Below are 15,796 nucleotides of genomic sequence, written 5' to 3'. Positions count from 1 at the left end.
ACAGATGTTGGAGCAGGAGAAGTTCCAGCCATTGATGAACCAACTGACCCTGAACTACCAAACCTTTTCTCATTCGTAATACCGGTACTCAAGAGAGATGTGCATATGTTTTCTAAGCAGATGTATTTCAGTGATCGAACATGGTGGTGGAGGCATGGTCGTGAAGCCCGAGAAATCTCAGATATTCCTCAGTGTAGATGGCGATGTTAGTATCCCTCAACTAAGCGAAGGCGAGACTGAGTATGATAGTGAATGATTCAGGGAATTGGATAGAACGTTTTTGATAGAGTAACCTATTACTAATAATGATGAGTATTCTTATCTAGGGAAACATACATGTCCTATTTGAGAAGGAATAACAAAGGTTCAAAGAAAGAGGGAGGAGAGATAGATGGATCTGAACATGGAATCTGTTCAAAGGTCGAGTTCCATCAACGAAGCAAAGTCACATATATCTAAATACTAGTTCCGATCATACCACTACTCGATCATCCTAAACAACATTACGCTATCCCGTATTATCACAGAACGTCGCCAATTATTCTTCAACTGTGCTATCAGATTCACCTAGAAAAGGGCTGATCATAAATGAGATCTCATGCTTTCCAAGGGTTAGTTATTTCGTAATCTTTCACTCTATTTGTACTAGATACCCATCATCTCCCGCCAAATTCGGCTAGAACCCTTATTACCTCTAGCGCTCAAACCGCCTTACAGTTTTTGCCTTCACTGATTGGGAAGGTCGTTTAAAAATAGTAGATTAGACTATTTCAGTTGAAGAATCAAAACTTATACACATAATATATATGATCGACACAAAAAGATTGGATGTCATTTCTCGACGCCAGGGGCGAGGGAGATATTCACGTGGCGATAGGAGCGGTATCTTTTGATAGAAGCCCACATACCCACTCTTCTATCCCACCTACCCACAAGGGTGTCAGTGGCCTCATGATCTCCATGAACAGAGATCACTACACAGGAAACTGCTTATGTTTCCTCGACATATTTCATCACTTTGAGCGAGTATTACCCGTTTTTAGTGGTGGAGACAATAGTCTTCACTGCCCTCAAGCTCACAGAGACCTTCACAGTAATCCATCCACCTACTCACACCCTCCCCCTCGAATAAGGTTTTCTTATACACGGTGTAAGCCTTATTCAGTCTCGCTATCGACTTTTGCCAACTGAGTTTCTCAGACGGCGAAAGTTCGTTAGAATTAGGTACACAAAATCCAACTCGAGTTATCAATACGGAGCCAGAAAGAGGCAATAGTTAGGACGTATATGCACCTAGCTTTTTGTCTCTTTTACCGCAGGAAGTTCTCCAAAAGTATGAAAGGTCGGAGGGCTTTGTACCAACCATTCTAGTGTGGTTGGATTCTGTTCAACAGCCCAAGGACTTTCCGCACATTTTTGGTTCTTTCCACTGCTTGAAGTGATTGCGACAACTACGAAGAAACGATGAATCCCAACTATGGATATATAAGAACCGAAACTGCTCAGAGCATTCCATCCGGCGTAAGCATCTGGATAATCTAGAATGCGATGTGGCATACCCGAAAGCCCTAAGAAATGCATGGGAAAGAAGGTTAGATTAACCCCAAAAAAGTGATCCAAAAATGGATTTGGTCTAAAGTTTCAGGATATGTCCGACCAAAGATTTTACCCACCCAATAGTAAAATCCAGCAAATAAAGCAAAAACGGCTCCTATAGAAAGTACATAATGGAAATGTGCAACCACATAATAAGTATCATGTAGAGCAATGTCTAGCCCAGAGTTTGCTAGAACTATTCCAGTGAGCCCTCCTATGGTGAACAAAAAGATGAACCCTACAGCAAATAACATGGGTGTTTTGTATTGTATCAAACCTCCCCACATGGTAGCGATCCAACTAAAGATTTTGATTCCTGTGGGCACAGCTATGATCATGGTAGCTGCAGTGAAGTAGGCACGCGTGTCAATGTCTAAGCCCAAGTAAACATATGATGAGCCCAAACTAGAATTCCAAGAACACCTATACTTATCATGGCATAAACCATGCCTAGATACCCGAAGACCGGTTTTCTTGAAAAGGTCGATATGATATGACTAATAATAACAAATCCAGGAAGAATGAGAATATACACCTCTGGATGACCGAAGAACCAAAATAGATGCTGGTATAATATTGGGTCTCCCCCTCCTGCAGGATCAAAAAAGGTTGTATTAAAGTTTCAATCGGTTAATAACATTGTAATTGCCCCCGCCAGTATCGGAAGTGATAATAAAAGTAGGAATGCTGTCACTAGAACGGACCACACAAAAAGTGGTAATCTATGCATAGTCATTCCAGGTCCACGCATGTTGAAGATAGTTGTTATAAAATTGATAGAACCTAAAATTGATGAAATACCTGATAGATGAAGACTAAAAATTGCTAAATCAACTGCTCCTCCAGAATGGCTGGTAATACCACTTAAGGGCGGATAGACTGTCCACCCAGTGCTGCTGCCCACTTCTACTAAGGCTGAGCTTAATAGGAGCAAGAGAGTTGGTGGCAACAACCAGAATGATATATTATTTAATCATGGAAATACCATGTTAGGTGCACCTATCAGAATCGGAACAAACCAATTACCAAATCCACCTATCATCGCCGGCATAACCATAAAAAAGATCATTAAAAAAGCGTGAGCCATTATTAAAGCATTATAAAGTTGATGATTCCCACCAAGAATTTGATCGCCAGGTCGGGCTAATTCCATACGAATCAGTACGGAGAAGCATGTGCCCATCACTCCTGCAATGGCACCGAAGATGAAATAGAGAGTCCCAATATCCTTGTGGTTAGTAGAGAAGAGCCATCAAACCATATTTGTCATTTTTAATTTTAGAAATGAAAACTTTCCTTATCAAAGAGGGGCCGGGGGCTGGAAGAGAAAAGAATCAGAATTACTGAGCTACACTGCTTTTTTTTCTAATTCCCTTCTAAGATCCTCCGACTTAAACAAGTCGAGAGCATGCTCGTGATCAGATCTTTCAAGACTTGCCTTGCTCTTGGGGATTTCTTCCCACCGGATCCCCTGTTCCACTTCCAGGCACCTCCTTGCGGAGCTTTCCACCTCAAGGAGATCCCAGTTGTGGGAAACAACATTTTGAAAGAAAACGGATGGAAGTTTCTAATTATTAAGGACCAACTTCCTTCAATTAATTGTTTAGGTTTACTTTGGCGGAGCATTCAATCCAGGTGTGGGAATCATTCCGACTTCATGTATTTGCCCTGCCCTAGCCTTTTGGGAATGTAGGTGTCCGCGAATGGAAGCTCGGCAACAGAGCAGACCGAAAGAAGTATGTACCTCATGAAGCAAGGACTAGCCAGAGCTCTTAGTATGGCCACTTTTGCAGGATGAATCCGTTCACTGCCTGCTTCTCTATCGCATTGGACCTAGAAAGAGTGCAAACAGGAAGCATAGACCCTTGAGAAATAGAGGAGCTATGAGTGCTGTCCACAACCTCTAATGTTCCAAAAGATATAATCCGTCACTCGCTCCAGAGACCTTAGTACCGTGCTAAGTCCAAGAAGTTCCTTCTTTACTACATAAAGCATCAGCTGCTGGATAGAAAGCAAAAGCATTTCTTTATAGCTGACAGTTAGCTTTCGCTTGATTTCTTTCTTATAAAATTACATTTTGTTGATTGTAGATTGGGTCGGTGTAAATAAAGGGTGAGCTCCAAACTACAGTGGGAAAGGCCGAGTATACACCAACCAAAAATTCAATCATTTTTGCCGTGCCGTGAAGTGAAAAGCCTAGCTCGAGGAAAACCTGTTCCCTGGTGCCAATGTGACTTGAATATTCTCCAATATGATGAGTACTAAATATATTAATGCAAAAATATATTATACGTGTAGTTTAGAATAGTTAACAATATCATATAAAAACTAATAAGTTATCTGAGCTTTGACGGTATAAAACAAAAACACTATTAAATGTTATCATAATATAAAGAAATGGGACCGTCAATATACCTTCCGATTTAACTATTTAGAGTAATAAATGTTCTATCCTTACTAAACATTGAACCGTATACTACCCTATAATTTATTATTTCTATATTCCATCATCACAAGATCCCCTTTTTTTGTGTGCATAGAGATAAAGCGTGCTCTTATATTTATATAAGAGATAGATTCTTCTCAGCGCTTCCCCTTATCGGCTTGATCTTCTTCTGCCCCTCGGTAGAGTGAGTCTACTTAGCGAACTGGCAGGATGCGGAGATCGATCGATCAATATGCATATCGAGCATCTATAGTTATTCTCTCTTCCCAAAAGATATCTCAAGTCGCTTCCAACGTTTTGATGAGTAAGGTTTCAGTTCGCCCCGACATGAAGCTACCACTTCTCTCCTATTGTTTCAAGCTGTTATCTCATTGCCCCTTTTAGTAGCACCTTTGACCTCTATCGCTCAGAGCACAAATTGCTGTGCTCCTCACTGCTCAAGAAACTTCTTATTTTCTTCTTACCCTTCGAGAAATCGGGGCAGCTGAACTCTTTCTCTTTTGGTAGTGGATTCCCTTCGACCAATGATATCATGGTATCTGAGTCGCCGATCGAGATTTCTCATGGCTACCCATTATTTTCGCTTGAAAGATCTTCACATGTAGGCGGAGCCGTCCCTTTTGAAAAGTGGATCTTTAGTCCATTCATTCTAAGTATCGTGCTAGGATAGGAAGATCGCCTCTTCCTGTGCATTGTTGGTTCTTGATTGGTCTGGAGTGCGAACAACTTTGTGGGTGATGGCTAACTTCTGAAACATGCCTTCAATCAAGACCGACCTATCTTGAAGTAGCGGTTTCCTCAAATGTGGGTTGCCGAGATTCCCAGCGGGTGGTCTCGATCGCTGCTATATGCAATTTCTGGGTCCTGTGTTTTTGCTGACCTGACCTCTTTTCAGCGAGTGGGTATGTGAAACATGCATGCACTTTTTCCTAAATCTGACTGTATCAATAAGTTTAGTCCCATAAATAAATAGAGTTTCCGACCTTTGGGAGGAATTCCCCTTAATAGTTTGGCTAGTTGGAATGGCAGTACGTAACATTCAGTGATGAGTAGTTCATAATGCTGGTCTTATTCCACTTGCATGTCGGTAAAGAAAGTAATATATTCTCCGACCCAGGAGAGGAATTCTACAAATAGCAAGGTAGTATTGACTATCTTCCAGTCAAGGGTTTGGAAGAAAGCTTCGTTCGACGACCGTCTGATTCTAATTCACTTCCATCCTTTAGCCATGTCTCTTGATCGATACCATCCACGTGTCTTTTATTCTTTCTAAAAATAAAATGCATTGCGACTTCCTCTTTTCTGATTTGCATTCAAGTAGATAACAGAAGCTTGTGGGGATCGTCAAGATCAAACTTAGACCAGTTCATATTTGTGCCTGCACAACTGAAGAGGTCAAGAGCAATAGGCCCGGATGCGCTCACCTTGGCCCAGGGTTGGCCCTTGAAAAGGATACAAAAATATGAGATAGAGTGGAATCCTTGTTCTTGGGAAGAACCGAAGGTTCATTCGCGGCACTCGTAGACATAGTTGTATTTCAGACCCTCTTCTTTCCCTAAAAATCTAATAAATCAAAACAAGAGAAAAGCAGAAGCGAAAGCTCGAGTCAAAGAGTGGAGGTCGCTCGGTAACTCGAGTCGATCGGTCCCATTCATTCTTGCCCGAAACAAGTGGGCTATTCATTCCGGTGCCACCTTTTTTCAATCGAGTCCATGTTCTCTATTTCCCAAAACCCATTCGTTCACCGACCCGTGGACCAGAGGTTTAAAGCTTGGAATTGAGCTTTCTAGCTTTCTTTAGTACAATCTTTTTGCGAGAGCAACCCCGGGTTCGTTCCTAAGACTACACTCACAACTTTCTTTCTTCATGTTCCGGCATAGGAGATCTAGTGGTAGGATAGGGGACAGAGCTTTAGGGCTGCAGTAAACCTCATATGCGCGTGGCTCATCATAAGACCTTAGCCTGATGTCCTACCCAAAGACTTCAAAGGTAGTCACAGGACAACCTTTCCGAGTTCTAACTTCCAAACCTATAACTTGGTTTGCTTGCCTGCTTCCTATCTGACCTATCAATCAAAGAAATGTTCTAGTTCCGCGATACGAGCTTGACTGTTGCTCTGAGATAGTAGATTTCTTGTTTGGGGGTCCCTTTATCAAAGGCTCCCTTCCCTACTGATCATACAACAAATGAAGGTGGTTAGAAAGATGGCACATCGATCTTCTATACACCCTGTTCGTGTTGTGGAACGCAGAAAATCCGCCTTCATTGGAAAAAAATTCCTGACTCCGAAGTCTCAAAGGAGACTTGTGCGGCACCTTCTGAAGAGCCCTTCATTCTGCGACTCAGATAGGCTAGGATTCGTGTCTCAGCCGGAAGGGGTTGTAGGACTGACTCAGACAAAGCGTTAGAAGTACGATCTCCGAATCTATAAGCTTTGGCCTGCCTTCTTCCCTTATCTAATCTCTTAGGTAATAAGAAAGTGGTGTTAATTGTCACGCTAAGGAGGTGACCGGTGACATTTCTGTCTCAATTGAAGTCAACCTTACTATACTCGCTTGTAGGAGATCATCGCTCAGTGGGCTGGATAGCCGTCCGGGCCAGGGGCCTTTACTTCAGAACCAGTAAAGGGCGCAACCAATTGCTCATTCATTGCCTGAGATACTTTCCGAGGAACTGTCGACAGAACGAACATCCTCCATTCTTTCAGTACCTTCAGCAGTGCGTATGAGAACATTGTAATGGAGAATGTCATAGCCGAAATAGGATTTGTTTTGGCTAGAGCGCCCAAATCTGCTATATATTTGACACGGGTTTGCCATAATGCTGGAACTATGGCGAATGCATCTATCGTCATTGATGCATAAATAAATATACCAATTAGCACATGCTGTTTTAGGAAGCATATTTTGATCCTTATTCAGGGAAAGCTCATATCCATATAGCTCAGTTGGTAGAGCATTGGGCTTTTAACCTAATGGTCGCAGGTTCAAGTCCTGCTATACCCACAACAAAAAAAACACTCTTGTATTCGTAAGGATGCATAGTTGCCTTCAAAGAGCACTCTTTGGCCTTGAGAAAAGCCCCTTTCTCATCAACATCTCGACTTCGCTTGTTGTTTGAGGTCAGTATAAAGGAGATCAGACTGGCTCGGCCATTGATAGGCTGGCCTTCTCCTTATTCATTGGATAGGGTGCGGGGGAAAGTCAAGTCAAGCACTAGTTAGTTGGGGTGGCCCGCTCGATTAAAGAAAGTGGGGTCTGGCCTTGCATTTTTTAGATAGGGCTCCCTCATGGCATTGTTGCTCTTGCATTTGAAAGTCGAATCAGGATTCCATCTAGAGAAAGGTTCCGAATGGAACTAGTGAATGTGTATGCTGAACGTAGGCAGGTATACCTGACCTTTGATATTAAGCTATGATCTCTCTTCTCTCTCTTGAAGTTCCCACAAAGCGACTCTGAACCTAAGATCGGGTTGTGGGATGTCTTTTGATATTCTAAACTAAGAAAAACGCAATTGGATTTATTTTTATATCCCTATGATAGGAAATGAAAGAAAAGGTCGAGCTTAAGCCGATTCCATTGCGGAAAGAAAAGAGGCTCTCCCATTCCCACCTGATACGTCAAAGCAATTGACTAATAAGGGGAACCAACGAGTCGAATTCGATTGATTATGTCACTCCGCATTACTATAAAAGGGCAGCAGGTTTCTACTAAAATGGGCTTTGGCACTCCTTCCGCTATTACTCGAAATAAGAAGAGCTGGTCTAGAGTGTGATTCGGATCAAAACAAATGGATGAGCCTCGTTTTGCTTTAGCAAGTGTATGCTGCACTAAGGAGTTGAGTCGACTTATCCGAACTTTCCTACCAAGTTCGAGCTCTTGCTCGCTCTATTTCGTGAGCTGAGCTATTTATATCGATATATACTATTGAGTGAGATGGAGAAAGACTATGGTGGTATTCCATAGGGAGATCCTGTGTTGGATGATAAAGAGGGTTTGCCTTTCTTTCTAGCAGCATAGCAACATAGCCCTACGGGGGCCCAAGAAGCCAATCTTCGTCAACCAATCATATCTATCTATTGATGCCTACTTACAATCGTGCTCTTCTTTCCCATGTCTTCTTCTCTTCCCTGAATGATCTTCGGAAACATTTCCCACCAAAAGATCAGTCCAATAATACCACTCACTGGTAAATAGCGCAATACTTCTTTGTGAATCTCCGCTATTTGAATATTGAACATCATAACCATGAATAGGAATGAAACGGCAATAGCTCCTATATGAACTACTGGGGAGATCATAGCGGAGAAGTCGAGACCTAACAAAATAAGTAAACTAGAAGTGTCGCAAAAGACTAGGATGGGAAACAAAACGGAATGTACCGGATTTTTAGCACGTACAACCATCAAACCAGAGACCAAAGCAGGGCTCGACAAAACAGAAAGTATCATGGTACGTCGTCCTCCCTTGAAAAGGAACTTGAATGCTGGAGCAAGAAGACGCATTCAAGTCGATCTATTACAACTAGCGCGGTTGTTCGTATTTCATTTTCTTCTTCCAAGCCGACGCTCTTCTTATAAAAGAAAGCACTCACTGAATTACTTACTGAATCTCGTCTTTCTCTTGGCGCCGAGAATTTTTGACATGTCCGGGTCGATCAGAGGTTCGGCTTGCTTCTCCCCCACCCTCGCCTATGAAATGGATAACCCTTGCTGCCATAGCAGCAGGATTTTAAGGGCTTCTGTTGAAGCGGAATAGGAGGAAGCCATGCATTCTTGAAAGAATCTCCAACCCCCCCCCCCTTTACCTTCTCTTTCTATTCTATAAAAAGCCGAACATCTAATCTAGGCCCGGTCGCCTTTCTATGAAGGCGAGCAGCCCATCCCCCTTGTTGAAATTTGGATATTAAGGAAGCCGTATTTCGCAATAGCAGCTCCGAGAAGCTGGGCTTAGGGTGCGCCACCTCTCCCAGGATCGGAATGATTATCCCCGCCCGATGGGTCTACATTCATCCCTGAATGTCGTCGGGTACTCTTCACTTCCCTGCCATTCTTGTAACCGTCACCTGTAATCCGCGTAGGTGTGTCCGCACCCCCTAGAGTGGACGAGAAAGAAAGGATTTTTTATCGGAGCAACCCCCCCCCCAGGTTCCAGACCCAGGAGTTCACTTTCCCGTATGAGCATTCGGTACATATATAAGTCAGTGGAAGAGTCAAAGGGTCACCACTACTGAGGATCTCCCCCCTTATCTTAGAAGGGTCGTCTGAGGGTTCGCCGTGGTTCATTGTTGTGCTTACACACTAGGCTACCCTTCTCCGAAAGCTCCGCGGGACCACCTATCACTAGTCTTCGGGCGGAGGGGTTTATTGCACAAAAAGGCCGGGACGCGGGCTCCCGCAGAGGAAAGCCCAACGAATGTCAGATGCAAATCCCCGCACCTAATTAAGAGCATATTGGCATACTCTCCTAAGAAAAAGAGCAGACCCCATTGAAGACGGGAGTGAGGTACAACAAGGCCATTTCTGTCCACCTTCTCACGGAGCCGTACGTGGACGTTACCGCTCATACAGCTCCCAGCTACCAAGCAGTTAGCTTTCCTCTAGAAGTCATGGAAGTGTGGATAAATTGACAGAAGGTTTTTATTTCTTAAAAAATTGCCCTAACCGTCCTAAATATGGACAGAGAGTTGTCTCGAGTTTTTCGGGGTCCTCGAGATCGCATTTTAGGTCGAGTAGAGACGCTAGGGAGTCTGCGGGCTTCCCTTGGCATTTCAAGATGGCGTCTATCGTCTTTTGGAGAGCCTCCCGTTTGCCCGTCAAGGGGCATTTGACATCCAGAGACAAAAGCAGTCCCATACGAAACTGGGAATTTTCCCCAATGGACGTAACCAGCTCTGCTTTCGCGGTCTCAAAAGGAGAATCCCCGAACGCTTGCAGTTGCTTTTTTCTCTTTATTCCTGAGAAAAAATCTCTCCACGTGAAGCTATACTAGTCTTGCACCAAGGATTGCTTCCATTACTAAATGTGTAAGTTCACATTCCATAGCAAGAAAAGTATTGCAACTTGTAGGTATGATGTAGCACTAGACATCAACACCGTGGGGCCATTACGGATAACGAGTTTCGCGCAACGGTTTCAAAGACTGAAGCTCTTCTTGCAAGTATCAACAGGTCAGAATGCCAAATAAGAGTTTCTTGTGGTCGAAACTATTTCTGAGTTTATGCCCCACCAACAGAGCAAAAGAACACTCAAATGAGGAACTAGAATATGAAAGTGCAAAATATCCTACCGAACAAAGAAAGCCTGGTATTGTTTGGCTTTCTTACAATCATACGTAGATGAGTTTTGGCTGGTACAACCACTCTATTGTCAACTTCTAATAAACGTGATTGACCCAATTCTGGATCATCTTCTGGAATCGTATAATTGTCAAAAGTGAGTGACTGTTCATCGGAACTGTTATAGTCCAAATACTCATAAGGTTGGGTCGACGCCCGCCTCCCCCCAAACTTGACTTGCAAGTTTCCCCGCAAAAAGCTCTCCACGCCTACTCTTATTTATAAATAGCACTATTCTTCTTTAGTTAGGTAGTTCTCCCCCCTCTATGAGACCGTAAGACCCCAGTGGAATCGAAGGCCCGCTTACTAATAGGCAAGAGGGGACCCTTTCTCGCCCAGCCCTACCTACATTAGTGAAGCTGGAACCGAGGAAGACAATGTTCAACACACATGAGACAAAATGAAGGTATGGGATGGCCAGTTCACCACGGAAAGGGATGCTAGTCAGCTTTGGCGAAGTTGTAGGCCCCAATAGATCAGATCTCAAGAGTGATTCCTCACCTATCCTGCCAGGGGCCAAGTCGAAGGCTCGAGTATAGATTCCCTATGCTCATGTGAACGGTCGGCCCGTAGATCTAAAAGGATCCATAAAAAGACCGGAAAGTATGTTTGTCCATGAAAAAAACTCGTTCATGAGACCTCGAATTCCCACGTTCCAGCCTGCATTATGCCCGCAGGTCCCACCCCCAATTTCTTGATTGTTCTGGAGTGCGAACAGCTTTGTGGGTGATGGCTAACTTCTGAAACATGCCTTCAATCAAGACCAACCTATCTTGAAGTAGCGGTTTCCTCAAATGTGGGTTGCCGAGATTCCCAGGGGTGGTCTCGATCGCTGCTATATGGAATTTCTGGGTCCTGTGTTTTTGCTGACCTGACCTCTTTTCAGCGAGTGGGTATGTGAAACATGCATGCATTTTTTCCTAAATCTGACTGTATCAGTAAGTTCAGTCCCATAAATAAATAGAGTTTCCGACCTTTGGGAGGAATTCCCCTTAATAGTTAATAGCTAGTTGGCTAGTTGGAATGGCAGTACGTAACATTCAGCGATGAGTAGTTCATAATGCTGGTCTTATTCCACATCTACTTTGAATTTCACTTAACGGAGCGGCGGATCCAATAAAAAGGGACTACATTCCAATCCTACTTACCAGAATAAATAGTTGTATGGCATTCGAACCCCACCTTCATGGTTGTATTCTAATTAGCTGGAAATGTATGACCTAAGCTTCTCAACAGGCATTCACTCAACAGAGCACTTAATGAGTTTTCTAATGGCTTGAAAGACTACTATGTTTCTTTTAAGCTTAGTTGCAAAAGAAAAGCAAAGGGAAATGCGGGTCCATTTCGTAACGCTTACAGTGATAAAGAAAAGTAACTCCCATCCGCGTGAGAGGCATCGCTACCGGGCCAGGCCTCGATTCCTTTCCTTGTCTCCATTCTGATTGATTCGCTTCTTCGCGCAAGCACTTGGTTCGCCCCTTACTATAACCATCCCACTCAATCTTTTACACCGATGCTTCGTACTCTCTCGACCAGGTCATCATAAGAAAATACTGCCAAATCTTTCCGAAATGAGAGAAGGAGGGAAGGCGCGCTACAACTAACTGCTGAAAAACGCAAGATTAGCGCTAAGAAGCAACCCTAGTTTAAGTACTAGTGTCCCACCCCAACGCTCTTGTACTTCAAAATACTCTCCCCCGCTTGCTTCTCGCCTCAGCCAGATGTGGCTTATGTAGTGGTCGGCATTCCTACGTGCTCCGACTAATCCCCACTGGAGAATATATGAGGGGTCTTGGAAACTTTCGTGACGCTTTGGTGACAAAAGTCACCGGGGTGACTATGGAAGGATTCCGTGGTAGTCTCTGACTCCCTCCAACTACATCAATATCAAGAACATGTCGTGAGCATGGGGTTTGGTTAGGCTTGGTTGAGTTTGTAAGAAAAGATAGTAGGTTGAGGGGCTTCATTGATTAGTAAACCTACGGTGCTGGTAAGGTCGGGACCATGGTCGTCCGTCTCGCTTTGCCGGCCGATAAGATCACTAAGATTGACCAGCCGGCTGGGTAGGTTTGGCTATTCCTTTCTATTGAATAGGAGTCAGCTGTCTGTGCGAGTCACCTTCCTTAGGCTCCGAGTCACCTTATTCTCTCCTTTCCTATCAGCGAGTTCCGATCCTTTTGTTTGAAATTTCTTCGTTCGTACCGAACCGCTTGCAGAATCAAATCTAGTTCCACAAGATCCTATATCAGCTATACATCCTCCTTGCATTTATGCCGGAGATGTCGCCAGTGCTATGGGCTTTGGGTTATGTAGATAAAAAAAATTGATGAATTGGATTGTGGCACTCCACTCGCCGCCAATGCGAAAGGATGCCGCCGAAAAGAATGGAACGCTGCTTCGCCCTGCTAGATGCGTTGGATCCCATATAAGAAGCTCGCTCTTTACCCGATCATTTAAACATTTTGTGGGCGACGCACCTGCTCTATTGTTGTGTAGTAATAGAAGCCTGCTCATGCAGCTTCGGCGGCGCTTTTTCACCTTCTCTTCACTCTGGACAGGAGCGCTAATGGACACGGGGAGGGAGCAGGCGAAGTGTGTCGTTCGTAATGGAAAGAAATACACCACTACTTCGCCTCTTTGTTGGACCGCCAGCGCGAACACGGTGGTCTCTCACCAGGACCAGGAACCAATTCAAATTTGGATCTTGACACGTCGGTTGTTTTTAACCATAGGCATCTTGCCAGGAAGTTGGTGGGCTCATCATGAATTAGGTCGGGGTGGCTGGTGGTTTCGTGATCCCGTAGAAAATGCGTCTTTTATGCCTCGAATATTAGCCACAGCTCATATTCATTCAGTAATTCTACCCCTTCTTCATTCTTGGACCTCGCTTCTGAATATTTTGACTCTTCCATGCTGTGTCTTAGGAACCTTTTCAATACGGTCCGGATTGCTAGCTCCCGTTCATAGTTCCGCTACAGACGATACGCGAGGAAGATTTTTATGGTGGTTCTTCCTTCTAATTACAGGCATATCTATGACTCTTTTTTACCAGATGAAGCAGGAGGCATCGGTCCGTAGAACCTATAAAAAAGAGATGGTTGTGGCGCGAGTACTCTTGTGCACCTACGTCACTCGGCTCGCGCGCAACCCCGCCCCGTTATGTTATGTTATGGAAGAATTTAGCTTCTTGCTGGGCTGGTTATTCAGAGCCAGCAACTGGCTGCCGGATTTCGCCCCATCCGTAGCGCTTCAGAAGTCACTCTGGTGTGGCGCTGCTGGATACTTCTCATCAATAGGAATAGGAGGGGAAAAAAGCTTATGATGAGCATCTATTGGAGTCGATCATTTCCAAGATCTAATTCTAGTTTCTTATTATGTAGTGGAAACGCCTCACAATCTTCAGTTTTATTCTTACGCTTAAGGGAAGAAATGTTCTTGGTGGATGCAGGCCCTGGTACCCCCAAAATTTGTATGCAAGATGAGCTTACAGGACTGCCAATCAAGCAAGCCACCAGGTTTGAGAATAAGGTGGGATCCAAGAATGTAGTGGCTGGTGAATCACTGATCAAAAAGTGGATTTTTGAGAGATTCTTCATCGATCTAGTGGCCGGTGAATCACTGATCAAAGAGCGAGCAGCCGCCAGGTTTAATGATTTTGTGGGATCCCTTGATGTAGCGGCTGGCGAATGCTTCTTCTTCCACAAAGATTCAGACAAAACCGAGCTTGGATAGAACTGAAGAAGATTTGGCGAACGAAGAAAAAGGTCAAAGGGTTTATTATAAAAAAATCAAAGGAGGTTATTCAATAGCCATCGCGGGTTTCACTACTTTTCTTCCATTCAAAAAAGCTCTTCTAAAAAAAAGGATAGCGAATGATCGATTCACCATTGATAGCATTAACCCTAAAAGGAGGGATATTGTGATAATAGCGGCAGATCAAACAAGAACTTGATGAAAAGATAGAAAAAAATTATGAAAAATCCGAAGCCCACCTTAATCCATTTTGTTGAGGATCTTGCACTTATTCCGGCCCTATATTTACATAGCCAAGAAAGGCTCTGGCGATCATGCGTGACTGGCGGAGCGCCTATTGCCCTGGCACGGCACTCTAAAATGCATGTTGGGTTGGGCCAGCAAGAAGACTTCGACTAGGGAGACGAAGAATGGAATTGAAGAAGGCAGCATAGTATAAGATAACAGAATGGAACACCAACCAACAAGTAAGTGGTGGATTTGGATGGAGTCTCGCAGAAGAAGAGTACTTGAGCATCTATGCTCACATCTTGTCCACCCCAGTAAGTGAACCTTTTGTATCCTTTTGCTTATTTTTTGCTGTTCGTTCTGTAAATGACCTTGAGTTGTTTTTCACATTCTTTCTACAGGTAATTGCAGATATTGACAAAGATGGTGTACATGAAATGGTGATTGCACTTTGACTCAAAAGCACTATTCGATAAGACGCAGTAGAACTATGCACCCGTTTTTGTTTGAGTTTGAGGCGACCTATACTACACTATAATAGCAAGGAGAGACAGCAGCTGATACCAGATCATACTACAGTACAGCTAGTGCGTGCTAAAACCCTCCTTGTGTACTAGGCTTATGAATAAACTAAACTGTTGAGACGTCTCTAGTGTAGCTGACAGGAAAGCCATGCTCGTTAGAAGAGAAAACAGATGGTTTGAGCAAGCATGGGTTCAAGCTCTAGTGGATGGGTTTGATAGCTGAACGCAAGGATAATTCATCTACGTAGCTAGTTGGTTATGGTGGCGGAGAAGACCCTCTTTAGCTAGATTGGGCTCCTTTACTACTTTATTTAACCTGGGGTTATGCCTAAAACCGGTATCTTATGCGTGTTCGACTAGTTCCATTTCTGATTCTCCTTCTTCGATGGGGTCTACATACGAAAGAATGGAACACTCGACAGCTTCGATACTCAAATAACCAGCTCATTATGCTTAGGTTGGGTTAGGAAAATGAAGCTTTCCAAGGGACTAGTTCTTTCGCGCATCTGTTTCTCCATCCGTTCTCTTCACATAAGAAGCCAGCCACCTACTCCTACTATTGGGTCGGTTGGTCGGTCAAGTGAACCTCGCCCAACAGGTGGGTATGCCGATAAGATTCCTTTGTTCGACGTACGTCCATATGAAGCGAGCGCTTCAAAACGAGGCTATTATGCTGAAACTAGGGCTCCCTCTGGATGGGTAGAGCGAGAGGGATAGCAAGCACTTGAAAAGGGAAGGAAGGGTCTTAGAACTACTGAAACAGTAGTAGAACTCTTCCAAAATCAAAATAGGAGAGTGAAAACAAAAAGAAGACCATTGGGATGGGGAAGACTCCCTCAATCACTCTGCTGGGCGATGCTTCTTACTCTACCTTTCAATTCCTTTGACTTTCTTCTTTTGATCAACCCAATGG

At 43.9% G+C, this 15,796-nt stretch overlaps 1 non-coding gene and 3 pseudogenes across 1 annotated transcript; 3 read left to right on the top strand and 1 right to left on the bottom strand.

The window, feature by feature from the left end:
- Positions 1–1,293: 1,293 nt before the first annotated feature.
- On the bottom strand, positions 1,294–3,618 carry LOC119360892 (annotated as a pseudogene).
- A 3,349-nt stretch (positions 3,619–6,967) lies between these two features.
- On the top strand, positions 6,968–7,047 carry TRNAK-UUU. Its single transcript has one exon. It is a non-coding gene; the product is annotated as a tRNA-Lys (tRNA).
- A 2,012-nt stretch (positions 7,048–9,059) lies between these two features.
- LOC119367724 lies at positions 9,060–9,670 on the top strand (annotated as a pseudogene).
- A 3,314-nt stretch (positions 9,671–12,984) lies between these two features.
- On the top strand, positions 12,985–13,604 carry LOC119363791 (annotated as a pseudogene).
- Positions 13,605–15,796: the final 2,192 nt, after the last annotated feature.

Source organism: Triticum dicoccoides, chromosome 2B (genome assembly GCF_002162155.2).
Source record: "Triticum dicoccoides isolate Atlit2015 ecotype Zavitan chromosome 2B, WEW_v2.0, whole genome shotgun sequence".
NCBI lineage: Eukaryota > Viridiplantae > Streptophyta > Magnoliopsida > Poales > Poaceae > Triticum > Triticum dicoccoides.
Note: the sequence above shows the minus strand (reverse complement) of the source record. Positions and strands in the feature narration are given on the sequence as shown.